This window comes from Rattus norvegicus, chromosome 8, assembly GCF_021556685.1.
Source record: "Rattus norvegicus strain SHRSP/BbbUtx chromosome 8, alternate assembly SHRSP_T2T, whole genome shotgun sequence".
NCBI classification, from domain to species: Eukaryota; Metazoa; Chordata; class Mammalia; order Rodentia; family Muridae; genus Rattus; species Rattus norvegicus.
The window spans coordinates 112874914-112891484 of NC_141541.1; the positions used below are offsets into that span (position 1 = coordinate 112874914).

Below are 16571 nucleotides of genomic sequence, written 5' to 3' on the forward strand. Positions count from 1 at the left end.
GTTGGAGCAATAGTTCTTAACTTGAAATAAGGAGGAGGAGGAGGGGGAGGAGGAAGAGGGAGAGGAGGAGGGGGGAAGAGGAGGAGGAAGAGGAGGAAGAGGACCTTTGCTTTCACCTTCTCCTGAACAGCTGGCAGTATCTGGAGACATTTCTAGTCACAACATAAGAGGAAGTGTAGTATTGGCAGCTAGTGGGCAGAGGCCAGCGATACTATCCCAAATCTCATAGTACATGGACTGGCCTTTTAAGACAAGATCACTGGGCCCCAAAAGATTTCACCTGTGCTGAGACATATACATACAGTGTGTTTATATGTCTGTTGATGCTAACCTCTGGCTAGATTGGAGTGATGTTAATTAATTGATTGTGGTCTCTACGGTGTCACGTGGTAAGTGAAAGTCCAAACGTTGTTCAGTGAATAAAAGGTTTCCAAAGGTAATTCAGTATACAGAAAAATAAAAACGCCACAGCCCAGGATGGTGTCAAACTTGCAATTCTCCTGCCTCGGTCTGGGAGTCCCCGTGTGTGCTATCACATCCGGCTTCCCACTCTCCCTGAAAGGTTCTGTGTTTGTCTTTCTCTATTGTGTAGGGAGAACGGTCCTCTCTGCTATTGCTGCTCTGTAAACTTTTAAACTAGAGAAATCGAAGTCTACCCGTGTATGGAATTCGGGCTACTGAGGGGCAGCCACCAGGGTCTGCTTTTGGCTACGGAAGCTGGCACTTCGCCTCCGAAGCTCTTCTCTGCACGCTGCGCTGCTGCGCTGCAGGGCCTAGCGGTGTCCGTGTGCAAGCTCCTCGTCACTGTGCACTGAGTTTCCAGGTTCCTGAGAAGGGAAGAGAGGTATGAGTTGGGGGTGAGCCCATGTATCTTTTGTCTCAGTCCCAGACCATCAGTACTGCTCCTTCTCTTCTCCTGAACTTGTTTCTCAACGTCCTTCTTTTCTTAAAGAAGAGTTTTCCTTCTTTAGAACTTGCTTCCCTAGCAGAGCGGAGGCTGAGATGCCCGGCACGTGGGGACTGGAGGCACAGACAGCGTCAGAAGAGACAGAAAGGACTCTGTTTTTCTAGAGACGCGTGAAAGTTTCTTTGGCTCGTTTCGGAAAGTCTTTTGTTTCCACTAGAAAAGGAACAGGTGCTCACTAAAAGAGAAACGGGAATAAACGCATGCATTTAAATAATCGTCATTCACGGCTCTGCCACCTGGAGAAAAAAAACGCTGTCAATAGTTCTGAGCCTCTGTCCCAGAATTTCCTCTCCACATAATATCGTGTGTGTGTGTGTGTGTGTGTGTGTGTGTGTGTGTGTGTGTGTGTGTGTGTGTGTGTTGTTTTGATCAAACGTCTTGTTCTTTTCATTTACTGTTGGCGTAAGAATGGGGAACGCGGCCTTTTCAGCAGTTAATACTCTGCCATAGGGCTATATATGTTCCTCTTTCGTCACACTCAATTCTTAAGGCCGGGCTCCTAAGCCAAGCATTGGAAACGTTATTCAACAAGGCAGTTGCATTTCAAGATCCTTCTTGGGAATCCGGTGTGTCAGTCAATCGGTTATAATAAAGGAAGAAGAATCTGATGGGAAGCATCAGTTTTTATGGAAAGTAGACTGGGTTTTTGGTGGTCTTGGGTGGACGTCAGCAGATCAAGGAGGCAAAGGGGCTGTAGGCCCAGAGAGTAAGAGAGCAACACCTAAGATCCACCCAGGAAGAAGTGGCCTTGCCTGTATGATCTGCGTGGACAGGTGCCAGTGAGCTGCTGTGCAGATAAAGACTGCAGCCAAGATCCCAGTCCCCGTCCTGACCTGAGGCCGTTGAGCAGGGACAACCACTGGAACTTGTTATGTCTCCGATGAACTATGGGTAAAGAGAAATCCACAGGACCTTGTCAAGTCTAAGCTACAATTGATGTCAGGGCCCAAGCTTCCCATTCTTAACTGCTTCTTATCCCAGACATCTTAATTCCCCCATGTTCCCCTGGCAAGACATTAACTACACAGCCAGTGGCAACCGCTTCAGTCCAGGTGCCATTGGGGCATAAACCGTGAGAGAGCTCTTTGGTTCCTGGGTGACAACTCCCAAGTGACTTAGTAATGGATCTTGAAGGCAGTTTTACAAGCCCGCTGCTGCTCTGAGACAGGTTTTTGCATCTTTTTTTTTTTTTTTTTTGGTTCTTTTTTTCGGAGCTGGGACCGAACCCAGGGCCTTGCGCTTCGTTTTTGCATCTTAAATGAAGAGGAAAACACAATAATAACAATCTGAGAATGCCCTAGCCAAAATGGACCTGGTGTGTCTGAGGAAGCGGAAGAGCATTGACCAGAGAGACGGACAAGCCTGAATCAGATGAATCGTTGTTATGGAATGCTAATATCTTCTTAAGAAAGGGATAGAAATCCTGGGTAGAAGAGGTGCTGCCACGGTGAGAAAATTGTCACCAAATGTTACTCATAAGGAAGAGAAGGGAGGAAAAAACGTAATATTTATAGAACTTTTATTAAACACTGGAACCGTGTTTGGCAGTGTCTTGGTGTCCTCTTGTTTTTCCTACCTTATGAGGTGGGTGTGTAAATAATAAGAAAACACATTTTATAATATGGGGAAATGGAAGTTTGGAGAGGCCATGCTGCATGCTGAGGTCACAGAGCTGGTTGAGGTGGGGACCAGGACGGAGAGGCAAAGTTGATCTCTGTTGATGTTGTATACATAGAAATGCATGGAGCCCTACAGGGTCCAACGCATTTGAGTATAATTTATTCAGGAGTATTTTTTTTCTATAATTTTATTTTATTTATTTATTTTTATTAACTTGAGTATTTCTTATATACATTTCAAGTGTTATTCCCTTTCCCGGTTTCCGGACAAACATCACCCTCCCCCCTCCCCTTCCTTATGGGTGTTCCCCTCCCAAACCTCCCCCCATTGCCACCCTCCCCGCATAGTCTAGTTCACTGGGGGTTCAGTCTTAGCAGGACCCAGGGCTTCCCCTTCCACTGGTGCTCTTACTAGGATATTCATTGCTACCTATGGGGACAGAGTCCAGGGTCAGTCCATGTATAGTCTTTAGGTAGTGGCTTAGTTATTCAGGAGTATTTTATTAAGGTATAATTTATTCAGGTAAAATTTACATGTTTAATACTTCAGTAAAACATTTCTGGTTTTTACATTAAAATACGTCTTTTGCAATGATTTTATTAATGTATAAATGTGTACAGCCATCACCCCAACTTGGTTTTTGAGTGTTTCTGTCCGAGTCTACTTTTATGCCATTAGGACTTGTCAGAAAGTGGAGAGTGAAAATATTACAGTCTGGGGGCTGGACAGATGGCTCAGCAGTTAAGAGAACTTACTGCCTTTGCAGGGGACATGAGTTCAGTCCCCAGCAAGAGCTCACAAGTACCTGCAACTCTGACCACACACACACACACACACACACACACACACACACACACACACACACACACGATCCTTTAGAAAAACTATAATTTATTGATTGCCTTTAATAGACTTCAGAGGAAGTATCATAGTTACCTTGAATTGTCAATTTGACATAAACCCAGGTTCACACAGGGAAAGGGAAGCTCAACTGAAGAATTTTCCAGATCATCCTGACCTGTGGGCATGCTTGTGTGGCATTTTCATAATTGCTAATTGATTTAGGAGGGCTTAAGCCACCGTGAGCAGTGCTATTCTTAGGCAAATGTCCTGCGTAGTGTAAGAGAGGTAGCTGACCACATATAATAAATTAATTAAAATAAATGAATAAAAAACAAATATTTATTTTAAATAATGTAGTAAAATTATTTAAAATAAAGAATAATTAATAAAAAGCAAAGAGAAAGAAGTAAATAATAGAACCATAGAATGTATTTTAGAACTAATAAAATAAAATCATCTCCTAGAACATTATGAAGCTGAATTGAACAACAACAATGAAAAGGTAGCTGAGAAAACCAGCAAGCAGCATTCCAATATGGTCTCTGTTTCCATTTCTGGCTGTTACAGGAGTTCCTGGGAGATGAAATTAACCCTTTCATCCCCAAGATGCTTTTGGTCATAGTGCTTATCAAGCAACAAAAAACCAAAAACCTGGAATGGAGGGGAATGGATGTTGATTCAGGAACGACAGCACTCTATAGCTTCCTGGAGGAAACCGAAGATGGGCAAGATTTCCAGAAAGGCAATCATAGAAATCCAGACATACTGTAGGCTGGCGGGTAAAGTATGATGTGCTAGGCCTGTGAGATAAACTGCGAGGGGTCTCCTGGTGCTTGTTCAGTACTTGCCTGACCTAGTGTTTTGTTTTTCAATGCTGTGACAAAGTGGGGAGGGTTTACCTGGCTCACTGCTTGAGAGGATAGGCCAACATGGTCACACTGCACCTGTATGCAGTCAGGGTGTGGAGGGTGAACAGGAAGTGAAGTTGGCTCATCAGTCTCAGAGCTGGGCCCACTTCCTGAAACAAAGCTCTATCCATTTCCTGAAAGTTCCAGAACCTTTCAAGACAGAGCTACCGTCTGGGGACCAAGTTGAAACAGTCTCTGAGGGACACTGCTCATTCAGACCACTACACTATGTGAGTTAGAAACTTCAAATCATTGGCCAGCTCCCCTGAAGCTTCACCTCGCCATTCTGGGATGGTGAAACATTGGATGTAGGAAATTGAGACCACACTCTGCACACACTACTTTCTTTGCCTACAACGGACCTACCTTTCTAGTTATGAAGTAAAGGTCACATGCTCCAGGCAGTGACCTATGATCTTCTCACTCACCCTTCCCAAGGGTAACTTATATCTCCCACAAACCCTTCCAATTATTGATGCTATCTAACACTCCCACTGTACTCTCCCCCAACTTATCTCTTCGTCCTCTCCACTAGAGTGTGACTTGCTGTCAGTAGTAAAAGTGGAGACTTCACTTCCGTTCTGCTTCACCCTGAGAACTGAAAAGGTGGAATAACTACTGTCGAGAACACAGTAAGAGTCTGCTACAAAGACTGGCTGCAAAATGAGAGACCGCTGCCATTTAAAGGGTGAAAAGAGCCAGTAGTTGTAGGACCGAGGGATGGAGAGTTGTTTAAGGTCCCCAGTTGTCCAGAATATTCCAAGGGGCTGCTGGGGGCTCAGCTGGTTAAGAGGCTTTCATTCATGAATTTCTTCAGTGGCACATACCTGTAATCCCAGAGCTGGGGAAGTAGAGACTGGAGAGTGATTGATAGACACTTGACATTAACCTTTGGCTTAGACACACACATGAACATATATATATATATTGATGAATATATATATATATATATATATATATATATACACCACACACACACACACACACACACACACACACACACACACTCATTAGTGTTCTTTAAACCTCTAGCTCAGGGGTTCTCAACCTTCCTAATGCTGCAACCCTTTAATACAGCTCCTCATGATGACCCACCAACCATAAACTTATTTTCATTGCTCCTTCATAACTATATTTTGTTAGTTATGAATGGGAACGTAAATGTTTGCTATGCAGGATCTCTGACATGTGACCCTTGAAGTGCTTGTGATTCACAGGTTGAGAACCACTGCTCCAGACTTTAGACCTTTTTTTGTAGCCTAAGATGAACTCGGATTTGCAATCCTCTGCCTCTGTGCCCTCCAAGTGCCTATGGGCGTCATGTACCATCACACCATCACGCTCAACTTAGAAATTGTTTATCTTCCTATCTCCTTAGTCCCAGAAACCTCAATATCTCTTAAAATATTTTTCATTTGACAATGCTTTAAGCAATGACACTGGGTTTTTATTTAATCCAATTTAGCATAACTCCAGATCTTATTTTTAGCATATGCATATGCGGTATGTGTGTATGTGGTGGGGGTGCGAGCACACGTGTGTTGCCCGAGGAAGTATTACTTTCTTGTGCGATATTTGTGAATGTTTGTCCATAGCGATTAGATTTTTGTTTGGTTGCTACAACTATGTATGCTAACTAAATGCATACCTGCAGCCTTATTTTAGATAAGAATATGGGTGCTAGTAATTATTTAAATTGTATTTTTAATACTCAGCAACTTCAATACATTATAGGTTGCTTTCCAGCTGATTCTGTTTCTACATTTTGATACATTTATTTGCCTCCCATCACTCTGTGTGTGCATGTATACATGTGTGTGTGTGTGTGTGTGTGTGAGAGAGAGAAGAGTGTGTGTGTGAGAGAGTGTGTGTGCGTGAGAGAGTGTGTGTGTATATGTGTGTGTATGCGTGTGTGTGTATGTGAGAGAGAGTGTGTGTGAGAGTGTGTGTGCATGAGAGAGAGTGTGTGTGTATGTGTGTGTGTGTGTGAGAGAGAGAGAGAGTGAGAGAGAGAGAGTGAGTGAGAGAGAGAGAGAGTGAGAGAGAGAGAGAGAGAGTGTGTGTGTGTGTGTGTGTGTGTGTGAGTGACAGTGCATGTGTGGAGGTCAGAGGACAAGTTTCTGGAACCAGTTTTCCCCTTGTACCACACAAATACCGAGGCTCAAACTCAGGTCATCAGCTCGGCAGCTGCCACCTTTACCCACTGAGATCTGCCAACAGCCCCAGCTGATTTATCTTTAAATAAGCATTTGCACACATCAACTAGATTTGCCGCATTGCTATTTTACCTCATGTTGTAGAAAACATTGCTCGCTTGTCAAGGTTTTATTTTTTTTTTAATCGATGCTGGAAGTGAGGTGACCACCGCTGATTTATGTATCTGTTTGTTTATTTGAATGTTATTAAGAGCAAAGCAGGAAGCTTGTAGTCTGGTTGGTGATTTAGGAAGGTGATTATCTTCAATTATATTTCTTTTTCAGGTTGGTAGTTCCTGGAATTTCTCAACCTAGTCTAGGGCTAACCTGGAAACCTCAGCAGAGCTGCTCACTGATCAACAGGCTCCATTGGCAGCAGAGGTGAGTGGCGGGCTATGTCGTCGCCAATGACGTGCATCCTTTTGCTCACATCACTGTTTCCTTTCTCCCGTCTGTCCATAGCAAAGCGTTTTATTCTGTTAAGCTTTGGTGCAGGTTCAGTGCATCCGTGATAGAACAGTCATTTGTGCTGGTCACCTTTTCTTCTGAGAGCTGGAGATCGTCCCAGGGTCCCTGTGGGCACTTGGTGCATCTTGGAGCTCTTCAGTAGAGAAACAGTAGGAAAACATGGCTGAGTGCCAGCTAGCAGTACTTCCTGTGACCCTCGATGTTCGTCCATTTGGCGATGGTGAGATCTTGACTGAAAGTGACTGTCATTCTTTTTATATCGATAGTTCTGTCACCCCTTTTTAAGGATTAAAACTTGGAGTTTAACTCCAAGTCACTGGGACTCCAGATTCTTGGCTTGTCCTTGATCTCCTCAGGTCACCCATTCGGTCACAAGGACCACAGCTCCTTCTCTTCTTTTACTTTTATTAATTTTTTTATGAGCTGTTCTCATTTTTGGTTATTTTTTAATCCGTGACTCTACAATTCCCAGGCACCTTCTCTAACATCTTAGATATCCGTTACCAACCAATGTCTAGGGTCCTTATGCTCAACCTGGTAGAAACTGTGGTTTGCACTTCCTGGTGTTGAAGGCCTTGAATCCTTCCCTGCCCTAAATTTAGCAGCCGGACTGAATGACCCGGAAACTATAGAGCTGAGACCCAGAGACCAATTGCTTTAGGCTTTAGAAGCCAGAAACTTACTGTTCTTGGCCTTCAGGTGGAAGGCTTATTGCTCCAGGCTTGAACTTCCAACAGCCTTTGCACTTGGCAGCTCTGATAATCTTCACCAGTGAATTGTGGAAGCAGACCATTAAATCTGAGAGTCCTAAGGAGAAAAGACTAAGTCCGTGATTGTCTAGTTAAGGCTAACTGTATTTTGGGGGTGCACCAGGTCTGGCCAGTTGGCTGTCTCACTCTAGGTCAGGATTTGAGAGAGCAGCCCCTGCTGGCCTGTTGAAGTCCCTTTTATAGGAGAGATAAGATGCTCCCGGGGGCGAGGGTTGGCTGTTATACACATGGCTAGAGAAATTCAGGGAGAAGGAAAGAGCCAGGTTAAGGATGGGAATGGGGTCACAGGCAGTTCGCACCAGATATAAGAAACAAGAGCTTTTCCTTAACTACAAATAGAAACCTTAATTTGCAAGGACTTAATGCAAGACAAACAGGAACTTAATCTTTAATGACAAATAGGAACCTTCGTCTGCACAGGACAAACAGGAACTCCTCCTCCTCCTCCTCTTCCTCCTCCTTTTAAATCAAGTTATTTATTTATTTTACATCCAAACGGCAGTGTCCCCTCCTTCTTCTCCTCCTAGTCCCTCCCCCCTCACATTCTCCCTCCATCTACACCTTCTCCCCTTCTCCTCAGAAAAGAGGAGGCCTCCCATGGATATCAACCAGCCTTGGCATGTCAAGTTGCAGTAGGACCAGGCACATCTTCTCCTAGAAGGTAGACAAGGCAGCCCACTCAGGGGAAAGGGATCCAAAGGCAGGCAATGTAGTCAGAGACAGTGCCTGCTCCTGCTGTCGGGGGACTCCCATGAAGACCATGTCTGTTACATGTGTGCAGAGGGCCTAGGTCCATCCTGTGTCCTGTTCATGTTCTCTGGTTGGCATTTCGGTTTCAGTGAGCCCCTATGGGCCCAGGTTAGTTGACTCTGTAGGTTTTCTTGTGGTGTCCTTGACCTCTCTGGTTCTTTCAATCCTTCCTCCTCCTCTTCCACAGAATTCTCCAAGCTCCACTTAATACTTTGCTCTGGTCTCTAATAAGTTGCTGGGTGAAGCCTCTCTGATGACAGTTATGCTAGGTGCCTGTGTGCAAGTCTAGGGGATTATCATCAATATTGTGAGGGTGGGCTCCCTCTCATGGCGTGACTCTCAAGCTGGGCCAGTCACTGGTTGGCCTTCCCAACTTTTGTTCCATTTTTACCCCTGCACATCTTGTAGGCAGAAAAAATTATGTGTTTATATATATATATTTTTGGTTGGGTTTCTGTCCCAATTCCTCCATTGGAAGTCTTGCCTGGTTACAGGAGATGGCCAGTTCAGGCTCCGTGTCCCCATTGCTAGGAGCCTTAGCTAGCTCACACTCATAGATCGCTGTGAGTTCCCATTGTCCTAGATTTCTAGCTTGTTCCAGAGACGAACCCCCCAATCAAGTTGTCCCCCCAATCAAGTTGTCTTTTCCAGTACTCCCTCCTTTCATCCTCCCCTAAGTCATCCCTCCTGTTCCCTTCCTGTTCTCACCCAGAGCCCTCCTTCCACACACCTCTGATCTCTAATTTATTTCCCCTTCTCATCTCTGAGAAAATTCAAGATTCCAGAGTCCCCCCTTGGGCCCTCCTTGTTGCTCTAGGTCTGTGGTTTGTATCGTGGTTAATTACAAATTGAAACTTTTAACTTTCAAGGACTTAAAATAGGACAGACAGGAACTTATTCTTAACTGTCCTAACTGCAAACAGAACCCTTAACCTGCAAAGTTTATCGTTCCTGTTTTGGTCACCCGTCAACTTGCAAAGTACATTGTTCCTGTTTAATGTCACATAGACGCCAGGCGGTAGCTGCAAACAGCATCTGCTAGCATTTCTGTTCTCAGACAGGCTGTGGGCATGAGGATCTTCAACCCACGGCCGCAATGGTTATCATGTAGCTTTCTCAAGGTACCTCTGGAGCGTTGGAAGCAGCTGGTGCTGGCAGGAAAGCTGCCCAGTGTGGGCTGATTGGCTGATAATCCTTTATTCAGGCAGACAGAGTCCTGGAAAAGGGCCTTGCAGCTAGCTGTCCAGTCGGGAGTCAAGTTGCAACGTTCTAGCTTATTTAAAGGGGAAATAAGCATTAAAGGGGGCACTTGAAATAAAAGATGCCATTAACATTAACTATGATTTCACAGCATTTAATGACATTCTAACAATACCTGACTCTTGACATCTATATAGTCCTTGAAAATACAGTATGTGTGTGTATGTGTGTGTGTGTGTGTGTGTGTGTGTGTGTGTGTGTATGTGTGTTTCCATGTTCGTGTGCATGTGTGCGTTTAGGTTAACACCTACGGTGATACACGGCAGCCTTCATTCTGATTTTCATTTTAGTCACTCAGCATTAACTTTTGGAGATCTAGCCATGTTCTGTGCACATTTAGTTCCTTGCCTCAACCTCCAGGCAAAATCCACAGTCTGAGCCTGAGATTTATCTTTCCACTTTTCCTAATGATGAATAAATTAAGCGCATCTGATTCATTCCTTGTTTCCAAAAGCAGAATTCTGATAAATAGTTCTTTTGTCCCCAGACAAGGACTTCTTTAAGGAATGAAACGGAACGACATACACTCTTATTTTCACAGTCTACACAAAGCACCCACGCAGGCTCATGGTTCCCGATCCACTGCACACGGTTTTCATGCCTGTACAGCCTGGCCAGTCCCCTGCGTCACAAGACTCTGATGCTCACCCATGGGATATGTATCAAATGGCTGATTAGCATATCTTATCTGAATTAGCTTTGAGGTTTCCTGTGTGTGTGTGTGTGTGTGTGTGTGTGTGTGTGAGAGAGAGAGAGAGAGAGAGAGAGAGAGAGAGAGAGAGAGAGAGAATTGCCTATTCCTGTTTTTGGCTCAATTTTTGTCTTTAATAAAACAGTTCCTTGCATTTTCCACCAGACTGCATCTTGTTACAAAATCTACATAGACACATCACACTTGCCTGGTTCTTACGTTTTAGTGAGCACTTACGTCTACTTATGTTTCTACCTGCTGACCTTGGCTTTCTACCAGCTATCAAACTCACTAAGTTAGTACCATTTCGGCCTAAACGATCCTAGTGTATTGGTTGGTTTGTACAGCCATGTTCTGGTAGAGATGCTTTTCCTCAATCATTAAAATCACTTAAGAGATAGATCATTTATGACAGAGCTCTGAGAACTCTTGGGAATCTTCCTGATAGTTATTGATCTAATTCTGTAAAACGAATTAAAACAAAACCCTTTATAAAATTTACAGCAATTTTTCTTTATTTAAGGATCCCTACATCTGGCTATGTGGCTAAGTAATAAAGTGATATCGTTCCATACAGGACAGGCTTTCTAAACCAGTGCTGAATCTGTCTGTCCGTCCGTCTATCCATCTACCATCTCATCTATATCTATATCTATGTACTCACCTCCCTATTGCTGTGAAAGTTAGATGTGCAAATGCTGATTTGTGTGGCTCTCGAGAAGTGTTTATGTATTTGGGAATGTTTATGAAGGAGACTCAGCTGCAGTTTGCAGTACAGACTGTCATCTTACCTTTTAGTGTGACGTCTTTATCCCAGCAATCATGTGCTTGTTGGAAATATTATAGTACTCTCAATGTTTGATGATTATAAACACAATCCAAGCGATCGTATCCAAGGACACTATTTTACAACTACACTCTAAGGTGCTCTTCAGGAGCAGTTGAAGTTGATCTTGGCATTTTTGTTTGCAGGGAACTGAGGAAGAGACTGAAAAGAAATACACCATGAATCCTATTTCTGTTGTTTTCACCAGATTGGCAAATATGATCAATTAGAAAGCAGAAGTGACAACCTTCACCCATTTACAGGCACTGTTGAGTGACAGTATCCTTACAGTTGAAACAGTTTCTTCCTGGAAGGAGACTCTGTGTCTTAAGAAGTAAACAACCGGGGCTGGGGATTTAGCTCAGTGGTAGAGCGCTTACCTAGGAAGCGCAAGGCCCTGGGTTCGGTCCCCAGCTCCGGAAAAAAGAAAAAAAAAAGAAGTAAACAACCCCCAAATACTAGGAAGTCACTGAAACTTAATAAGATTCACAAAGCCCCTTGCTCCTTGAGCCTGTATAAACCATAAAGATTACTGACAGACCTAAATGGGACTCTCCGACTTGTCAGGCTGTCTGAGAATTCTGTGGAAATGGCAAGATTATAGCTTTTGTAAGTGATCATCTATACTTCAATGCTTGGGTGTCTTTTTAACGATGCACCTGCCTTGAACTCATGCCTACTCCTGTTAGTAACCCTTAACCTACACTCTTGTAAGTAACCCCAATAAACTTACTGGTTAAGTAAATTGGACTTTGGTGTAGGGTAAGTGTATCGAGAGTTGAGGGCTGGCATGTGGTTGTGGTAGTGGTGGAATGGGTCTGGACCAAGATGAGGTCAAGATGTGTACAAACCTGGAAAATTTCATCTTGAGACAGGCAGGAGTAAGAACTGCTTCTTCCTTGTTCTGGGCCTACATGCCTCAGAGAGCAAATCTTTGTGACCCCAACCTCCACCACCATTGAGGTAGTCACATTAGCCTGGTGGCCAAATTACAGGTTTAACTTAGGCTCTTCCTGTAAGGACATGTCCAGCAAGCACCTAGAATTCCTTTTCATGCAAATGAAGTGTTCCTAGCACCTCAGTATCACTCACCATGAAAAAACCCTCCCTACCCACTCCCCAAGGTTTATATAGCTTGTATTACCCCTGAATAGAGAGAGCTGTAACACTTGGGAATCATCTTGGAGACAGCTTACTTCTCCCTGGCCACATGAGTTCCTGTGAACCTACCCTGCCTGGACAACCTTTGTTCCTTTCATTTCAGGCAGGTGGGCCATGGTTGGTGCCCTAATACCATGAAGGTAGAAACAGAACCATCCCACAGTTTGGTCATTGGTACCTTTTCTGATGTGAAAGGAAAATTTTTTCAGGGTTTCTCCCTTTAAAAAAATTTACAAAGCAGGCAAATAATTAGTAATTGAACAATTAACTGCACTGGGACCTAAATCCAGTTCAGAATCATGGGGAGCATCGCAGTGTAGCCTATGTTCTGGAATCCAGAAATGTAGGCTGTCCAGGCGTATTAGTGTTTAGTTGTGTTTAGATGGGTAAGACTCTGCCCATCCCATTCCAGTCAAACTATCCCAATGATGCTGTCTATGTGTTAGATGCAGTCTGTGTGGTAGCCACAATGCTGATATCGGGTAATTTCAGTGAGCTGAGGCCTTCCAGTGAGAGGAATCTCTGTTTCTTTCCTGAAGTCCATCTTTTCATTCACAGTCAGCTTCCTCGCCTGTGCCACTTAGGCCTGATAGAAAATGCAAGGGTGCCGTTGGATTCTAGGGACAGATTCATTTCCTGTTTTTGTCATTCAGACAAACCGACAGCGGACTTTTGGAAGAACGCCTGGCACTGGCGCCTTTCAAACGTTTTCTCATAGCTCTTGTGCAGTTACATTCATCTGTTGGTTCTAAGAACAGGACGGAACAGATCCAGGTCCAAACTTGCCACTGGGATGCTTACCAGTCACAAGCCTTTGACTGAGTCAATCTTAGTGAGCAACCCCCTCCCCAACCTTCCTTTTTTGTGAACGCTGACCTTGAAGGTTGTTACAAGAAAAACCGGAAGTGATGTCTGTATACCCCTAGCGCTTAGCCAATCACATTCAAGGTCCTTAGTTCATTTTCTTTCCTTGCTGATCACAAGAGGAAGCAGGTTGCTTTGGAGGTGGGAAGTCAGTGTCTGATTCCAAATTGGGCAACCTTCTCAAGATTCCTGTCAGGTACTCTCAACCACATCCCTATTTTGACAGATGCTAGACACTCTCTGCGAGAGGCCTAGCACTGGGACAGGGACGCTATGCAAATGAAGCCTTTGCAAGAGCTGCTGAATGTCAGCAGACAGGGCTTCCGCCACAGACTTTTGATGTGCTATGTGTCCCAGGCTGTTCCTCCAAGCCTTCTGAGTACTCCTAAGACTAGAGCCAAAGAGCTTCCAGGGTTTGCCAAGGCGGCGCTCCTTAGCACTGCAGCCAGAGCAGAGGGTGGGTAGGAGGGTCAATGTCTGACTCTAGGACGCTGGGATACCGACATGTCAAAGTCTTGTGGCTGGGTTTCTTTCTTTTTTTTTTTTTTAAGCTGGAAAATAATTATTTGTTCTAGGGCGTTGGCTAGAGTCCCCTTAGAACTTCTGAAACTGCTTCTTGGTGCCAGCAGCCTTGGTGACCTCGAGCACATTGAATCGAACAGTCTTGCTCAGGGGCCTGCAACTCTCCAACAGTGACAATGTCGCTGATCTCGACATCCCTGAAACAGGGGGACAGGTGCATAGATATGTTCTTGTGACGCTTCTCAAGGCGGTGGTACTTTTGGATGGACTGGAGATAGTCCCAGTGGATGACAATGGTCCTCTGCATCTTCATCTTCATCACCACACCAGACAGGATCCGACCTCGGATGGAGACATTACCAGCGAATGGGGCATTTCTTGTCTATGTAGGTGCCCTTGATGGCCTCCTTGGGTGTTTTGAAGCCTAGACCGATGTTTTTGTAGTACCGAGGGAGTTTTTCCTTGCCGGTTTCTCCCAGCAAAACATTCTTCTTGTTTTGAAAGATCGTAGACAGCTCTTGGTAAGCACGCTCCTTCTGACTGTCCGCCATCTTCCCAGCAGCCTGAGAGGTAGGCGCACTCCCGGCTTCCTTATTCACAACTTGAGATCGGATGGGCTGGGTTTCTTACACCTCAAGACAACAGTAGCATTGCAGGAGAAGAGTAAATGTCAAACCCGGGAGAGGTAAGTGTTCATTCTCCTTTTAGGTGTGACGGGAAAGAGCATTCTGTTCTCCCATATTGAAAGGTTCTCCCATATTGAAAGACCCATGGTTCCAGCTGCACATGTAGCAGAGGATAGGCCTTGTCGGGCATCAGTGGGAGGAGTAGCCCTTGGTCTTGTGAAGGCTCGATGCCCCAGTGTAGGGGAATGCCATGGTGAGGAGGTGGGAGGGAATGAGTGGGTGGGTGAGGGAGGACCCTCATGGAGTCAGGTGGGGGGAGATGGGATGGGAGAGGAAACCAGGAAAGGAGATAGCACTTGGAATGTAAATAAAGAAAATAATCTAATACAAAAAGAGCAACATTAAAAAAAAAAAGAATCTTCAGTGTTCAATCGAAGTCTGAGTCCTTAGGGCAAGTTGGACAGTGGTGTTGGGTTCTGGCCAGAGTCTGAAGGCCTGACAAGCAGGAGTTTCAAACGCTGAGGGCAGGGGAAGATGGATGTCTCAGCCTGAGGAAAGGAAGAATTATGATGAATTCAGGCCTTAATGCAGCCCGATGAGTCCAATGTTAATCTCTTCCGAGAGATACACTACTCAGAAACAATGTTTAACAGCTATTTCGGTGTGCCCAGCTCAGCTAACATGTGATGCTAGTACCACAATTATTATTGCTATAGTATTTGTCATTACAATTATTTAAAATCTAGAAAAAGCTATGAAAAGAGCCTAGAAGTGTGTCTATCAGCTTAAAGAGATCAGAATTATACAAGTTGTTTGTATAGCGTATATTCTATAACGCCTGTTTCTGGATTTTTGACAAGTGTGTTGCTAGTGGTTGTTGTAGAACGAACAAGTACAAAAAAAATTCTCCACTGTAGAGAATAATCATTTGTCTGGGGGCTGTGGAATGCTCTGCTTCAAGTGCAGGTCTTAAGTCTATGCTATGTGCTTCATTTGGAGGTTCGGGATTCGGGGACAGGGTGCTGGAGAGATGGCTCAGTGGCTAAGAGCACTAGCTGCTCTTCTAGAGGACGGGGGATGTGTTCTCAGACCTCCACATCGTGGCTAACCGTCTCTAACTCTAGTTCCAAGGGATATAATTCTATTTTCTGTTCTAATTTGGTATTATACAATATGACATACACACATACATATATGCAGGCAAAACACTCCACACATAAGATAAAAACAAGTAAATCTTAAAAATAAGGTGTAATCAGAAGCTACTAGAACACCTTTCAAATACTAATGGGGAAGAAAAATTACTTGAGGCCTCTGAAGATCTAGGCTTTGAATCAGTGTATAGGTTCTTTTGTATGTATAATTGACCAAAGAGAGTCACATGATCAAGCTCAAAGGCAGGGGGTGGAGATCTGTGCTCTACTGGTGCAGGCATGAGCAACTTGCTTTTTCAAAGTTTCCCAGTCTAGGGCATGAATACCCAGGAGGGTGGATAAGAACCGAGGGCAAAGACCCTAGCCAGGAATTAGCAAGAACAGCCTAAAGCATCAAAGCTCTATTTTATTAAATCTCTTTCCTGCTTCGTGCCATCCAGGTGACTTTATGATTTGCTCTGCTGGGCTAACATTTCCCTCAAATTCCTGCCTGGCCAAGCACAGTGGGCAGGAAACACTGAAAAGAAAAGCTAGCAAGTGTGGAATTTGTGCTTTTAAAATGCTTATTCTTGAAGAACTATATGCATTTCCAAAGTGTTCAAGTCTTTAGGGTACAGCTTACAGAACTTTCACATACCGAGCAAATGAAGCATAACTTGGATCTAAGTGAGTCGCCAGAGCCAGTGTCTGAAAAACCCACCTCCTATCACTGTCTGGCCATTATCCCCCGAGGGGAGGCACTGTGCTAGCTTCTAGCACTGTGGGTGATGCTTAGGACTCTGTGGAGCACACCTTGTCTTTTCTGAGACTTCTCCCTCGTCAGAAGCTCCCCTGTTACATATACAGCGTCTTCTGTGCTCACAGAGGCCTTCATGGCTTTCTTACTGCTCGGCGCTTTGATGTGCTAGCATTTAAGTATCATTTAATCTCCACTTGGCAGTGTAGA

At 44.4% G+C, this 16571-nt stretch overlaps 1 long non-coding RNA gene and 1 pseudogene across 1 annotated transcript; both read right to left on the reverse strand.

The window, feature by feature from the left end:
- Positions 1 to 9499: 9499 nt before the first annotated feature.
- On the reverse strand, positions 9500 to 13334 carry LOC148004333 (uncharacterized). The gene is made up of 3 exons (XR_015628035.1): positions 13261 to 13334; positions 11264 to 11460; positions 9500 to 9790 (listed from the first exon to the last, which is right to left on the reverse strand). It is a non-coding gene; the product is annotated as an uncharacterized LOC148004333 (long non-coding RNA).
- A 509-nt stretch (positions 13335 to 13843) lies between these two features.
- Rps11-ps16 (ribosomal protein S11, pseudogene 16) lies at positions 13844 to 14444 on the reverse strand (annotated as a pseudogene).
- Between the last annotated feature and the right edge of the window lie 2127 nt (positions 14445 to 16571).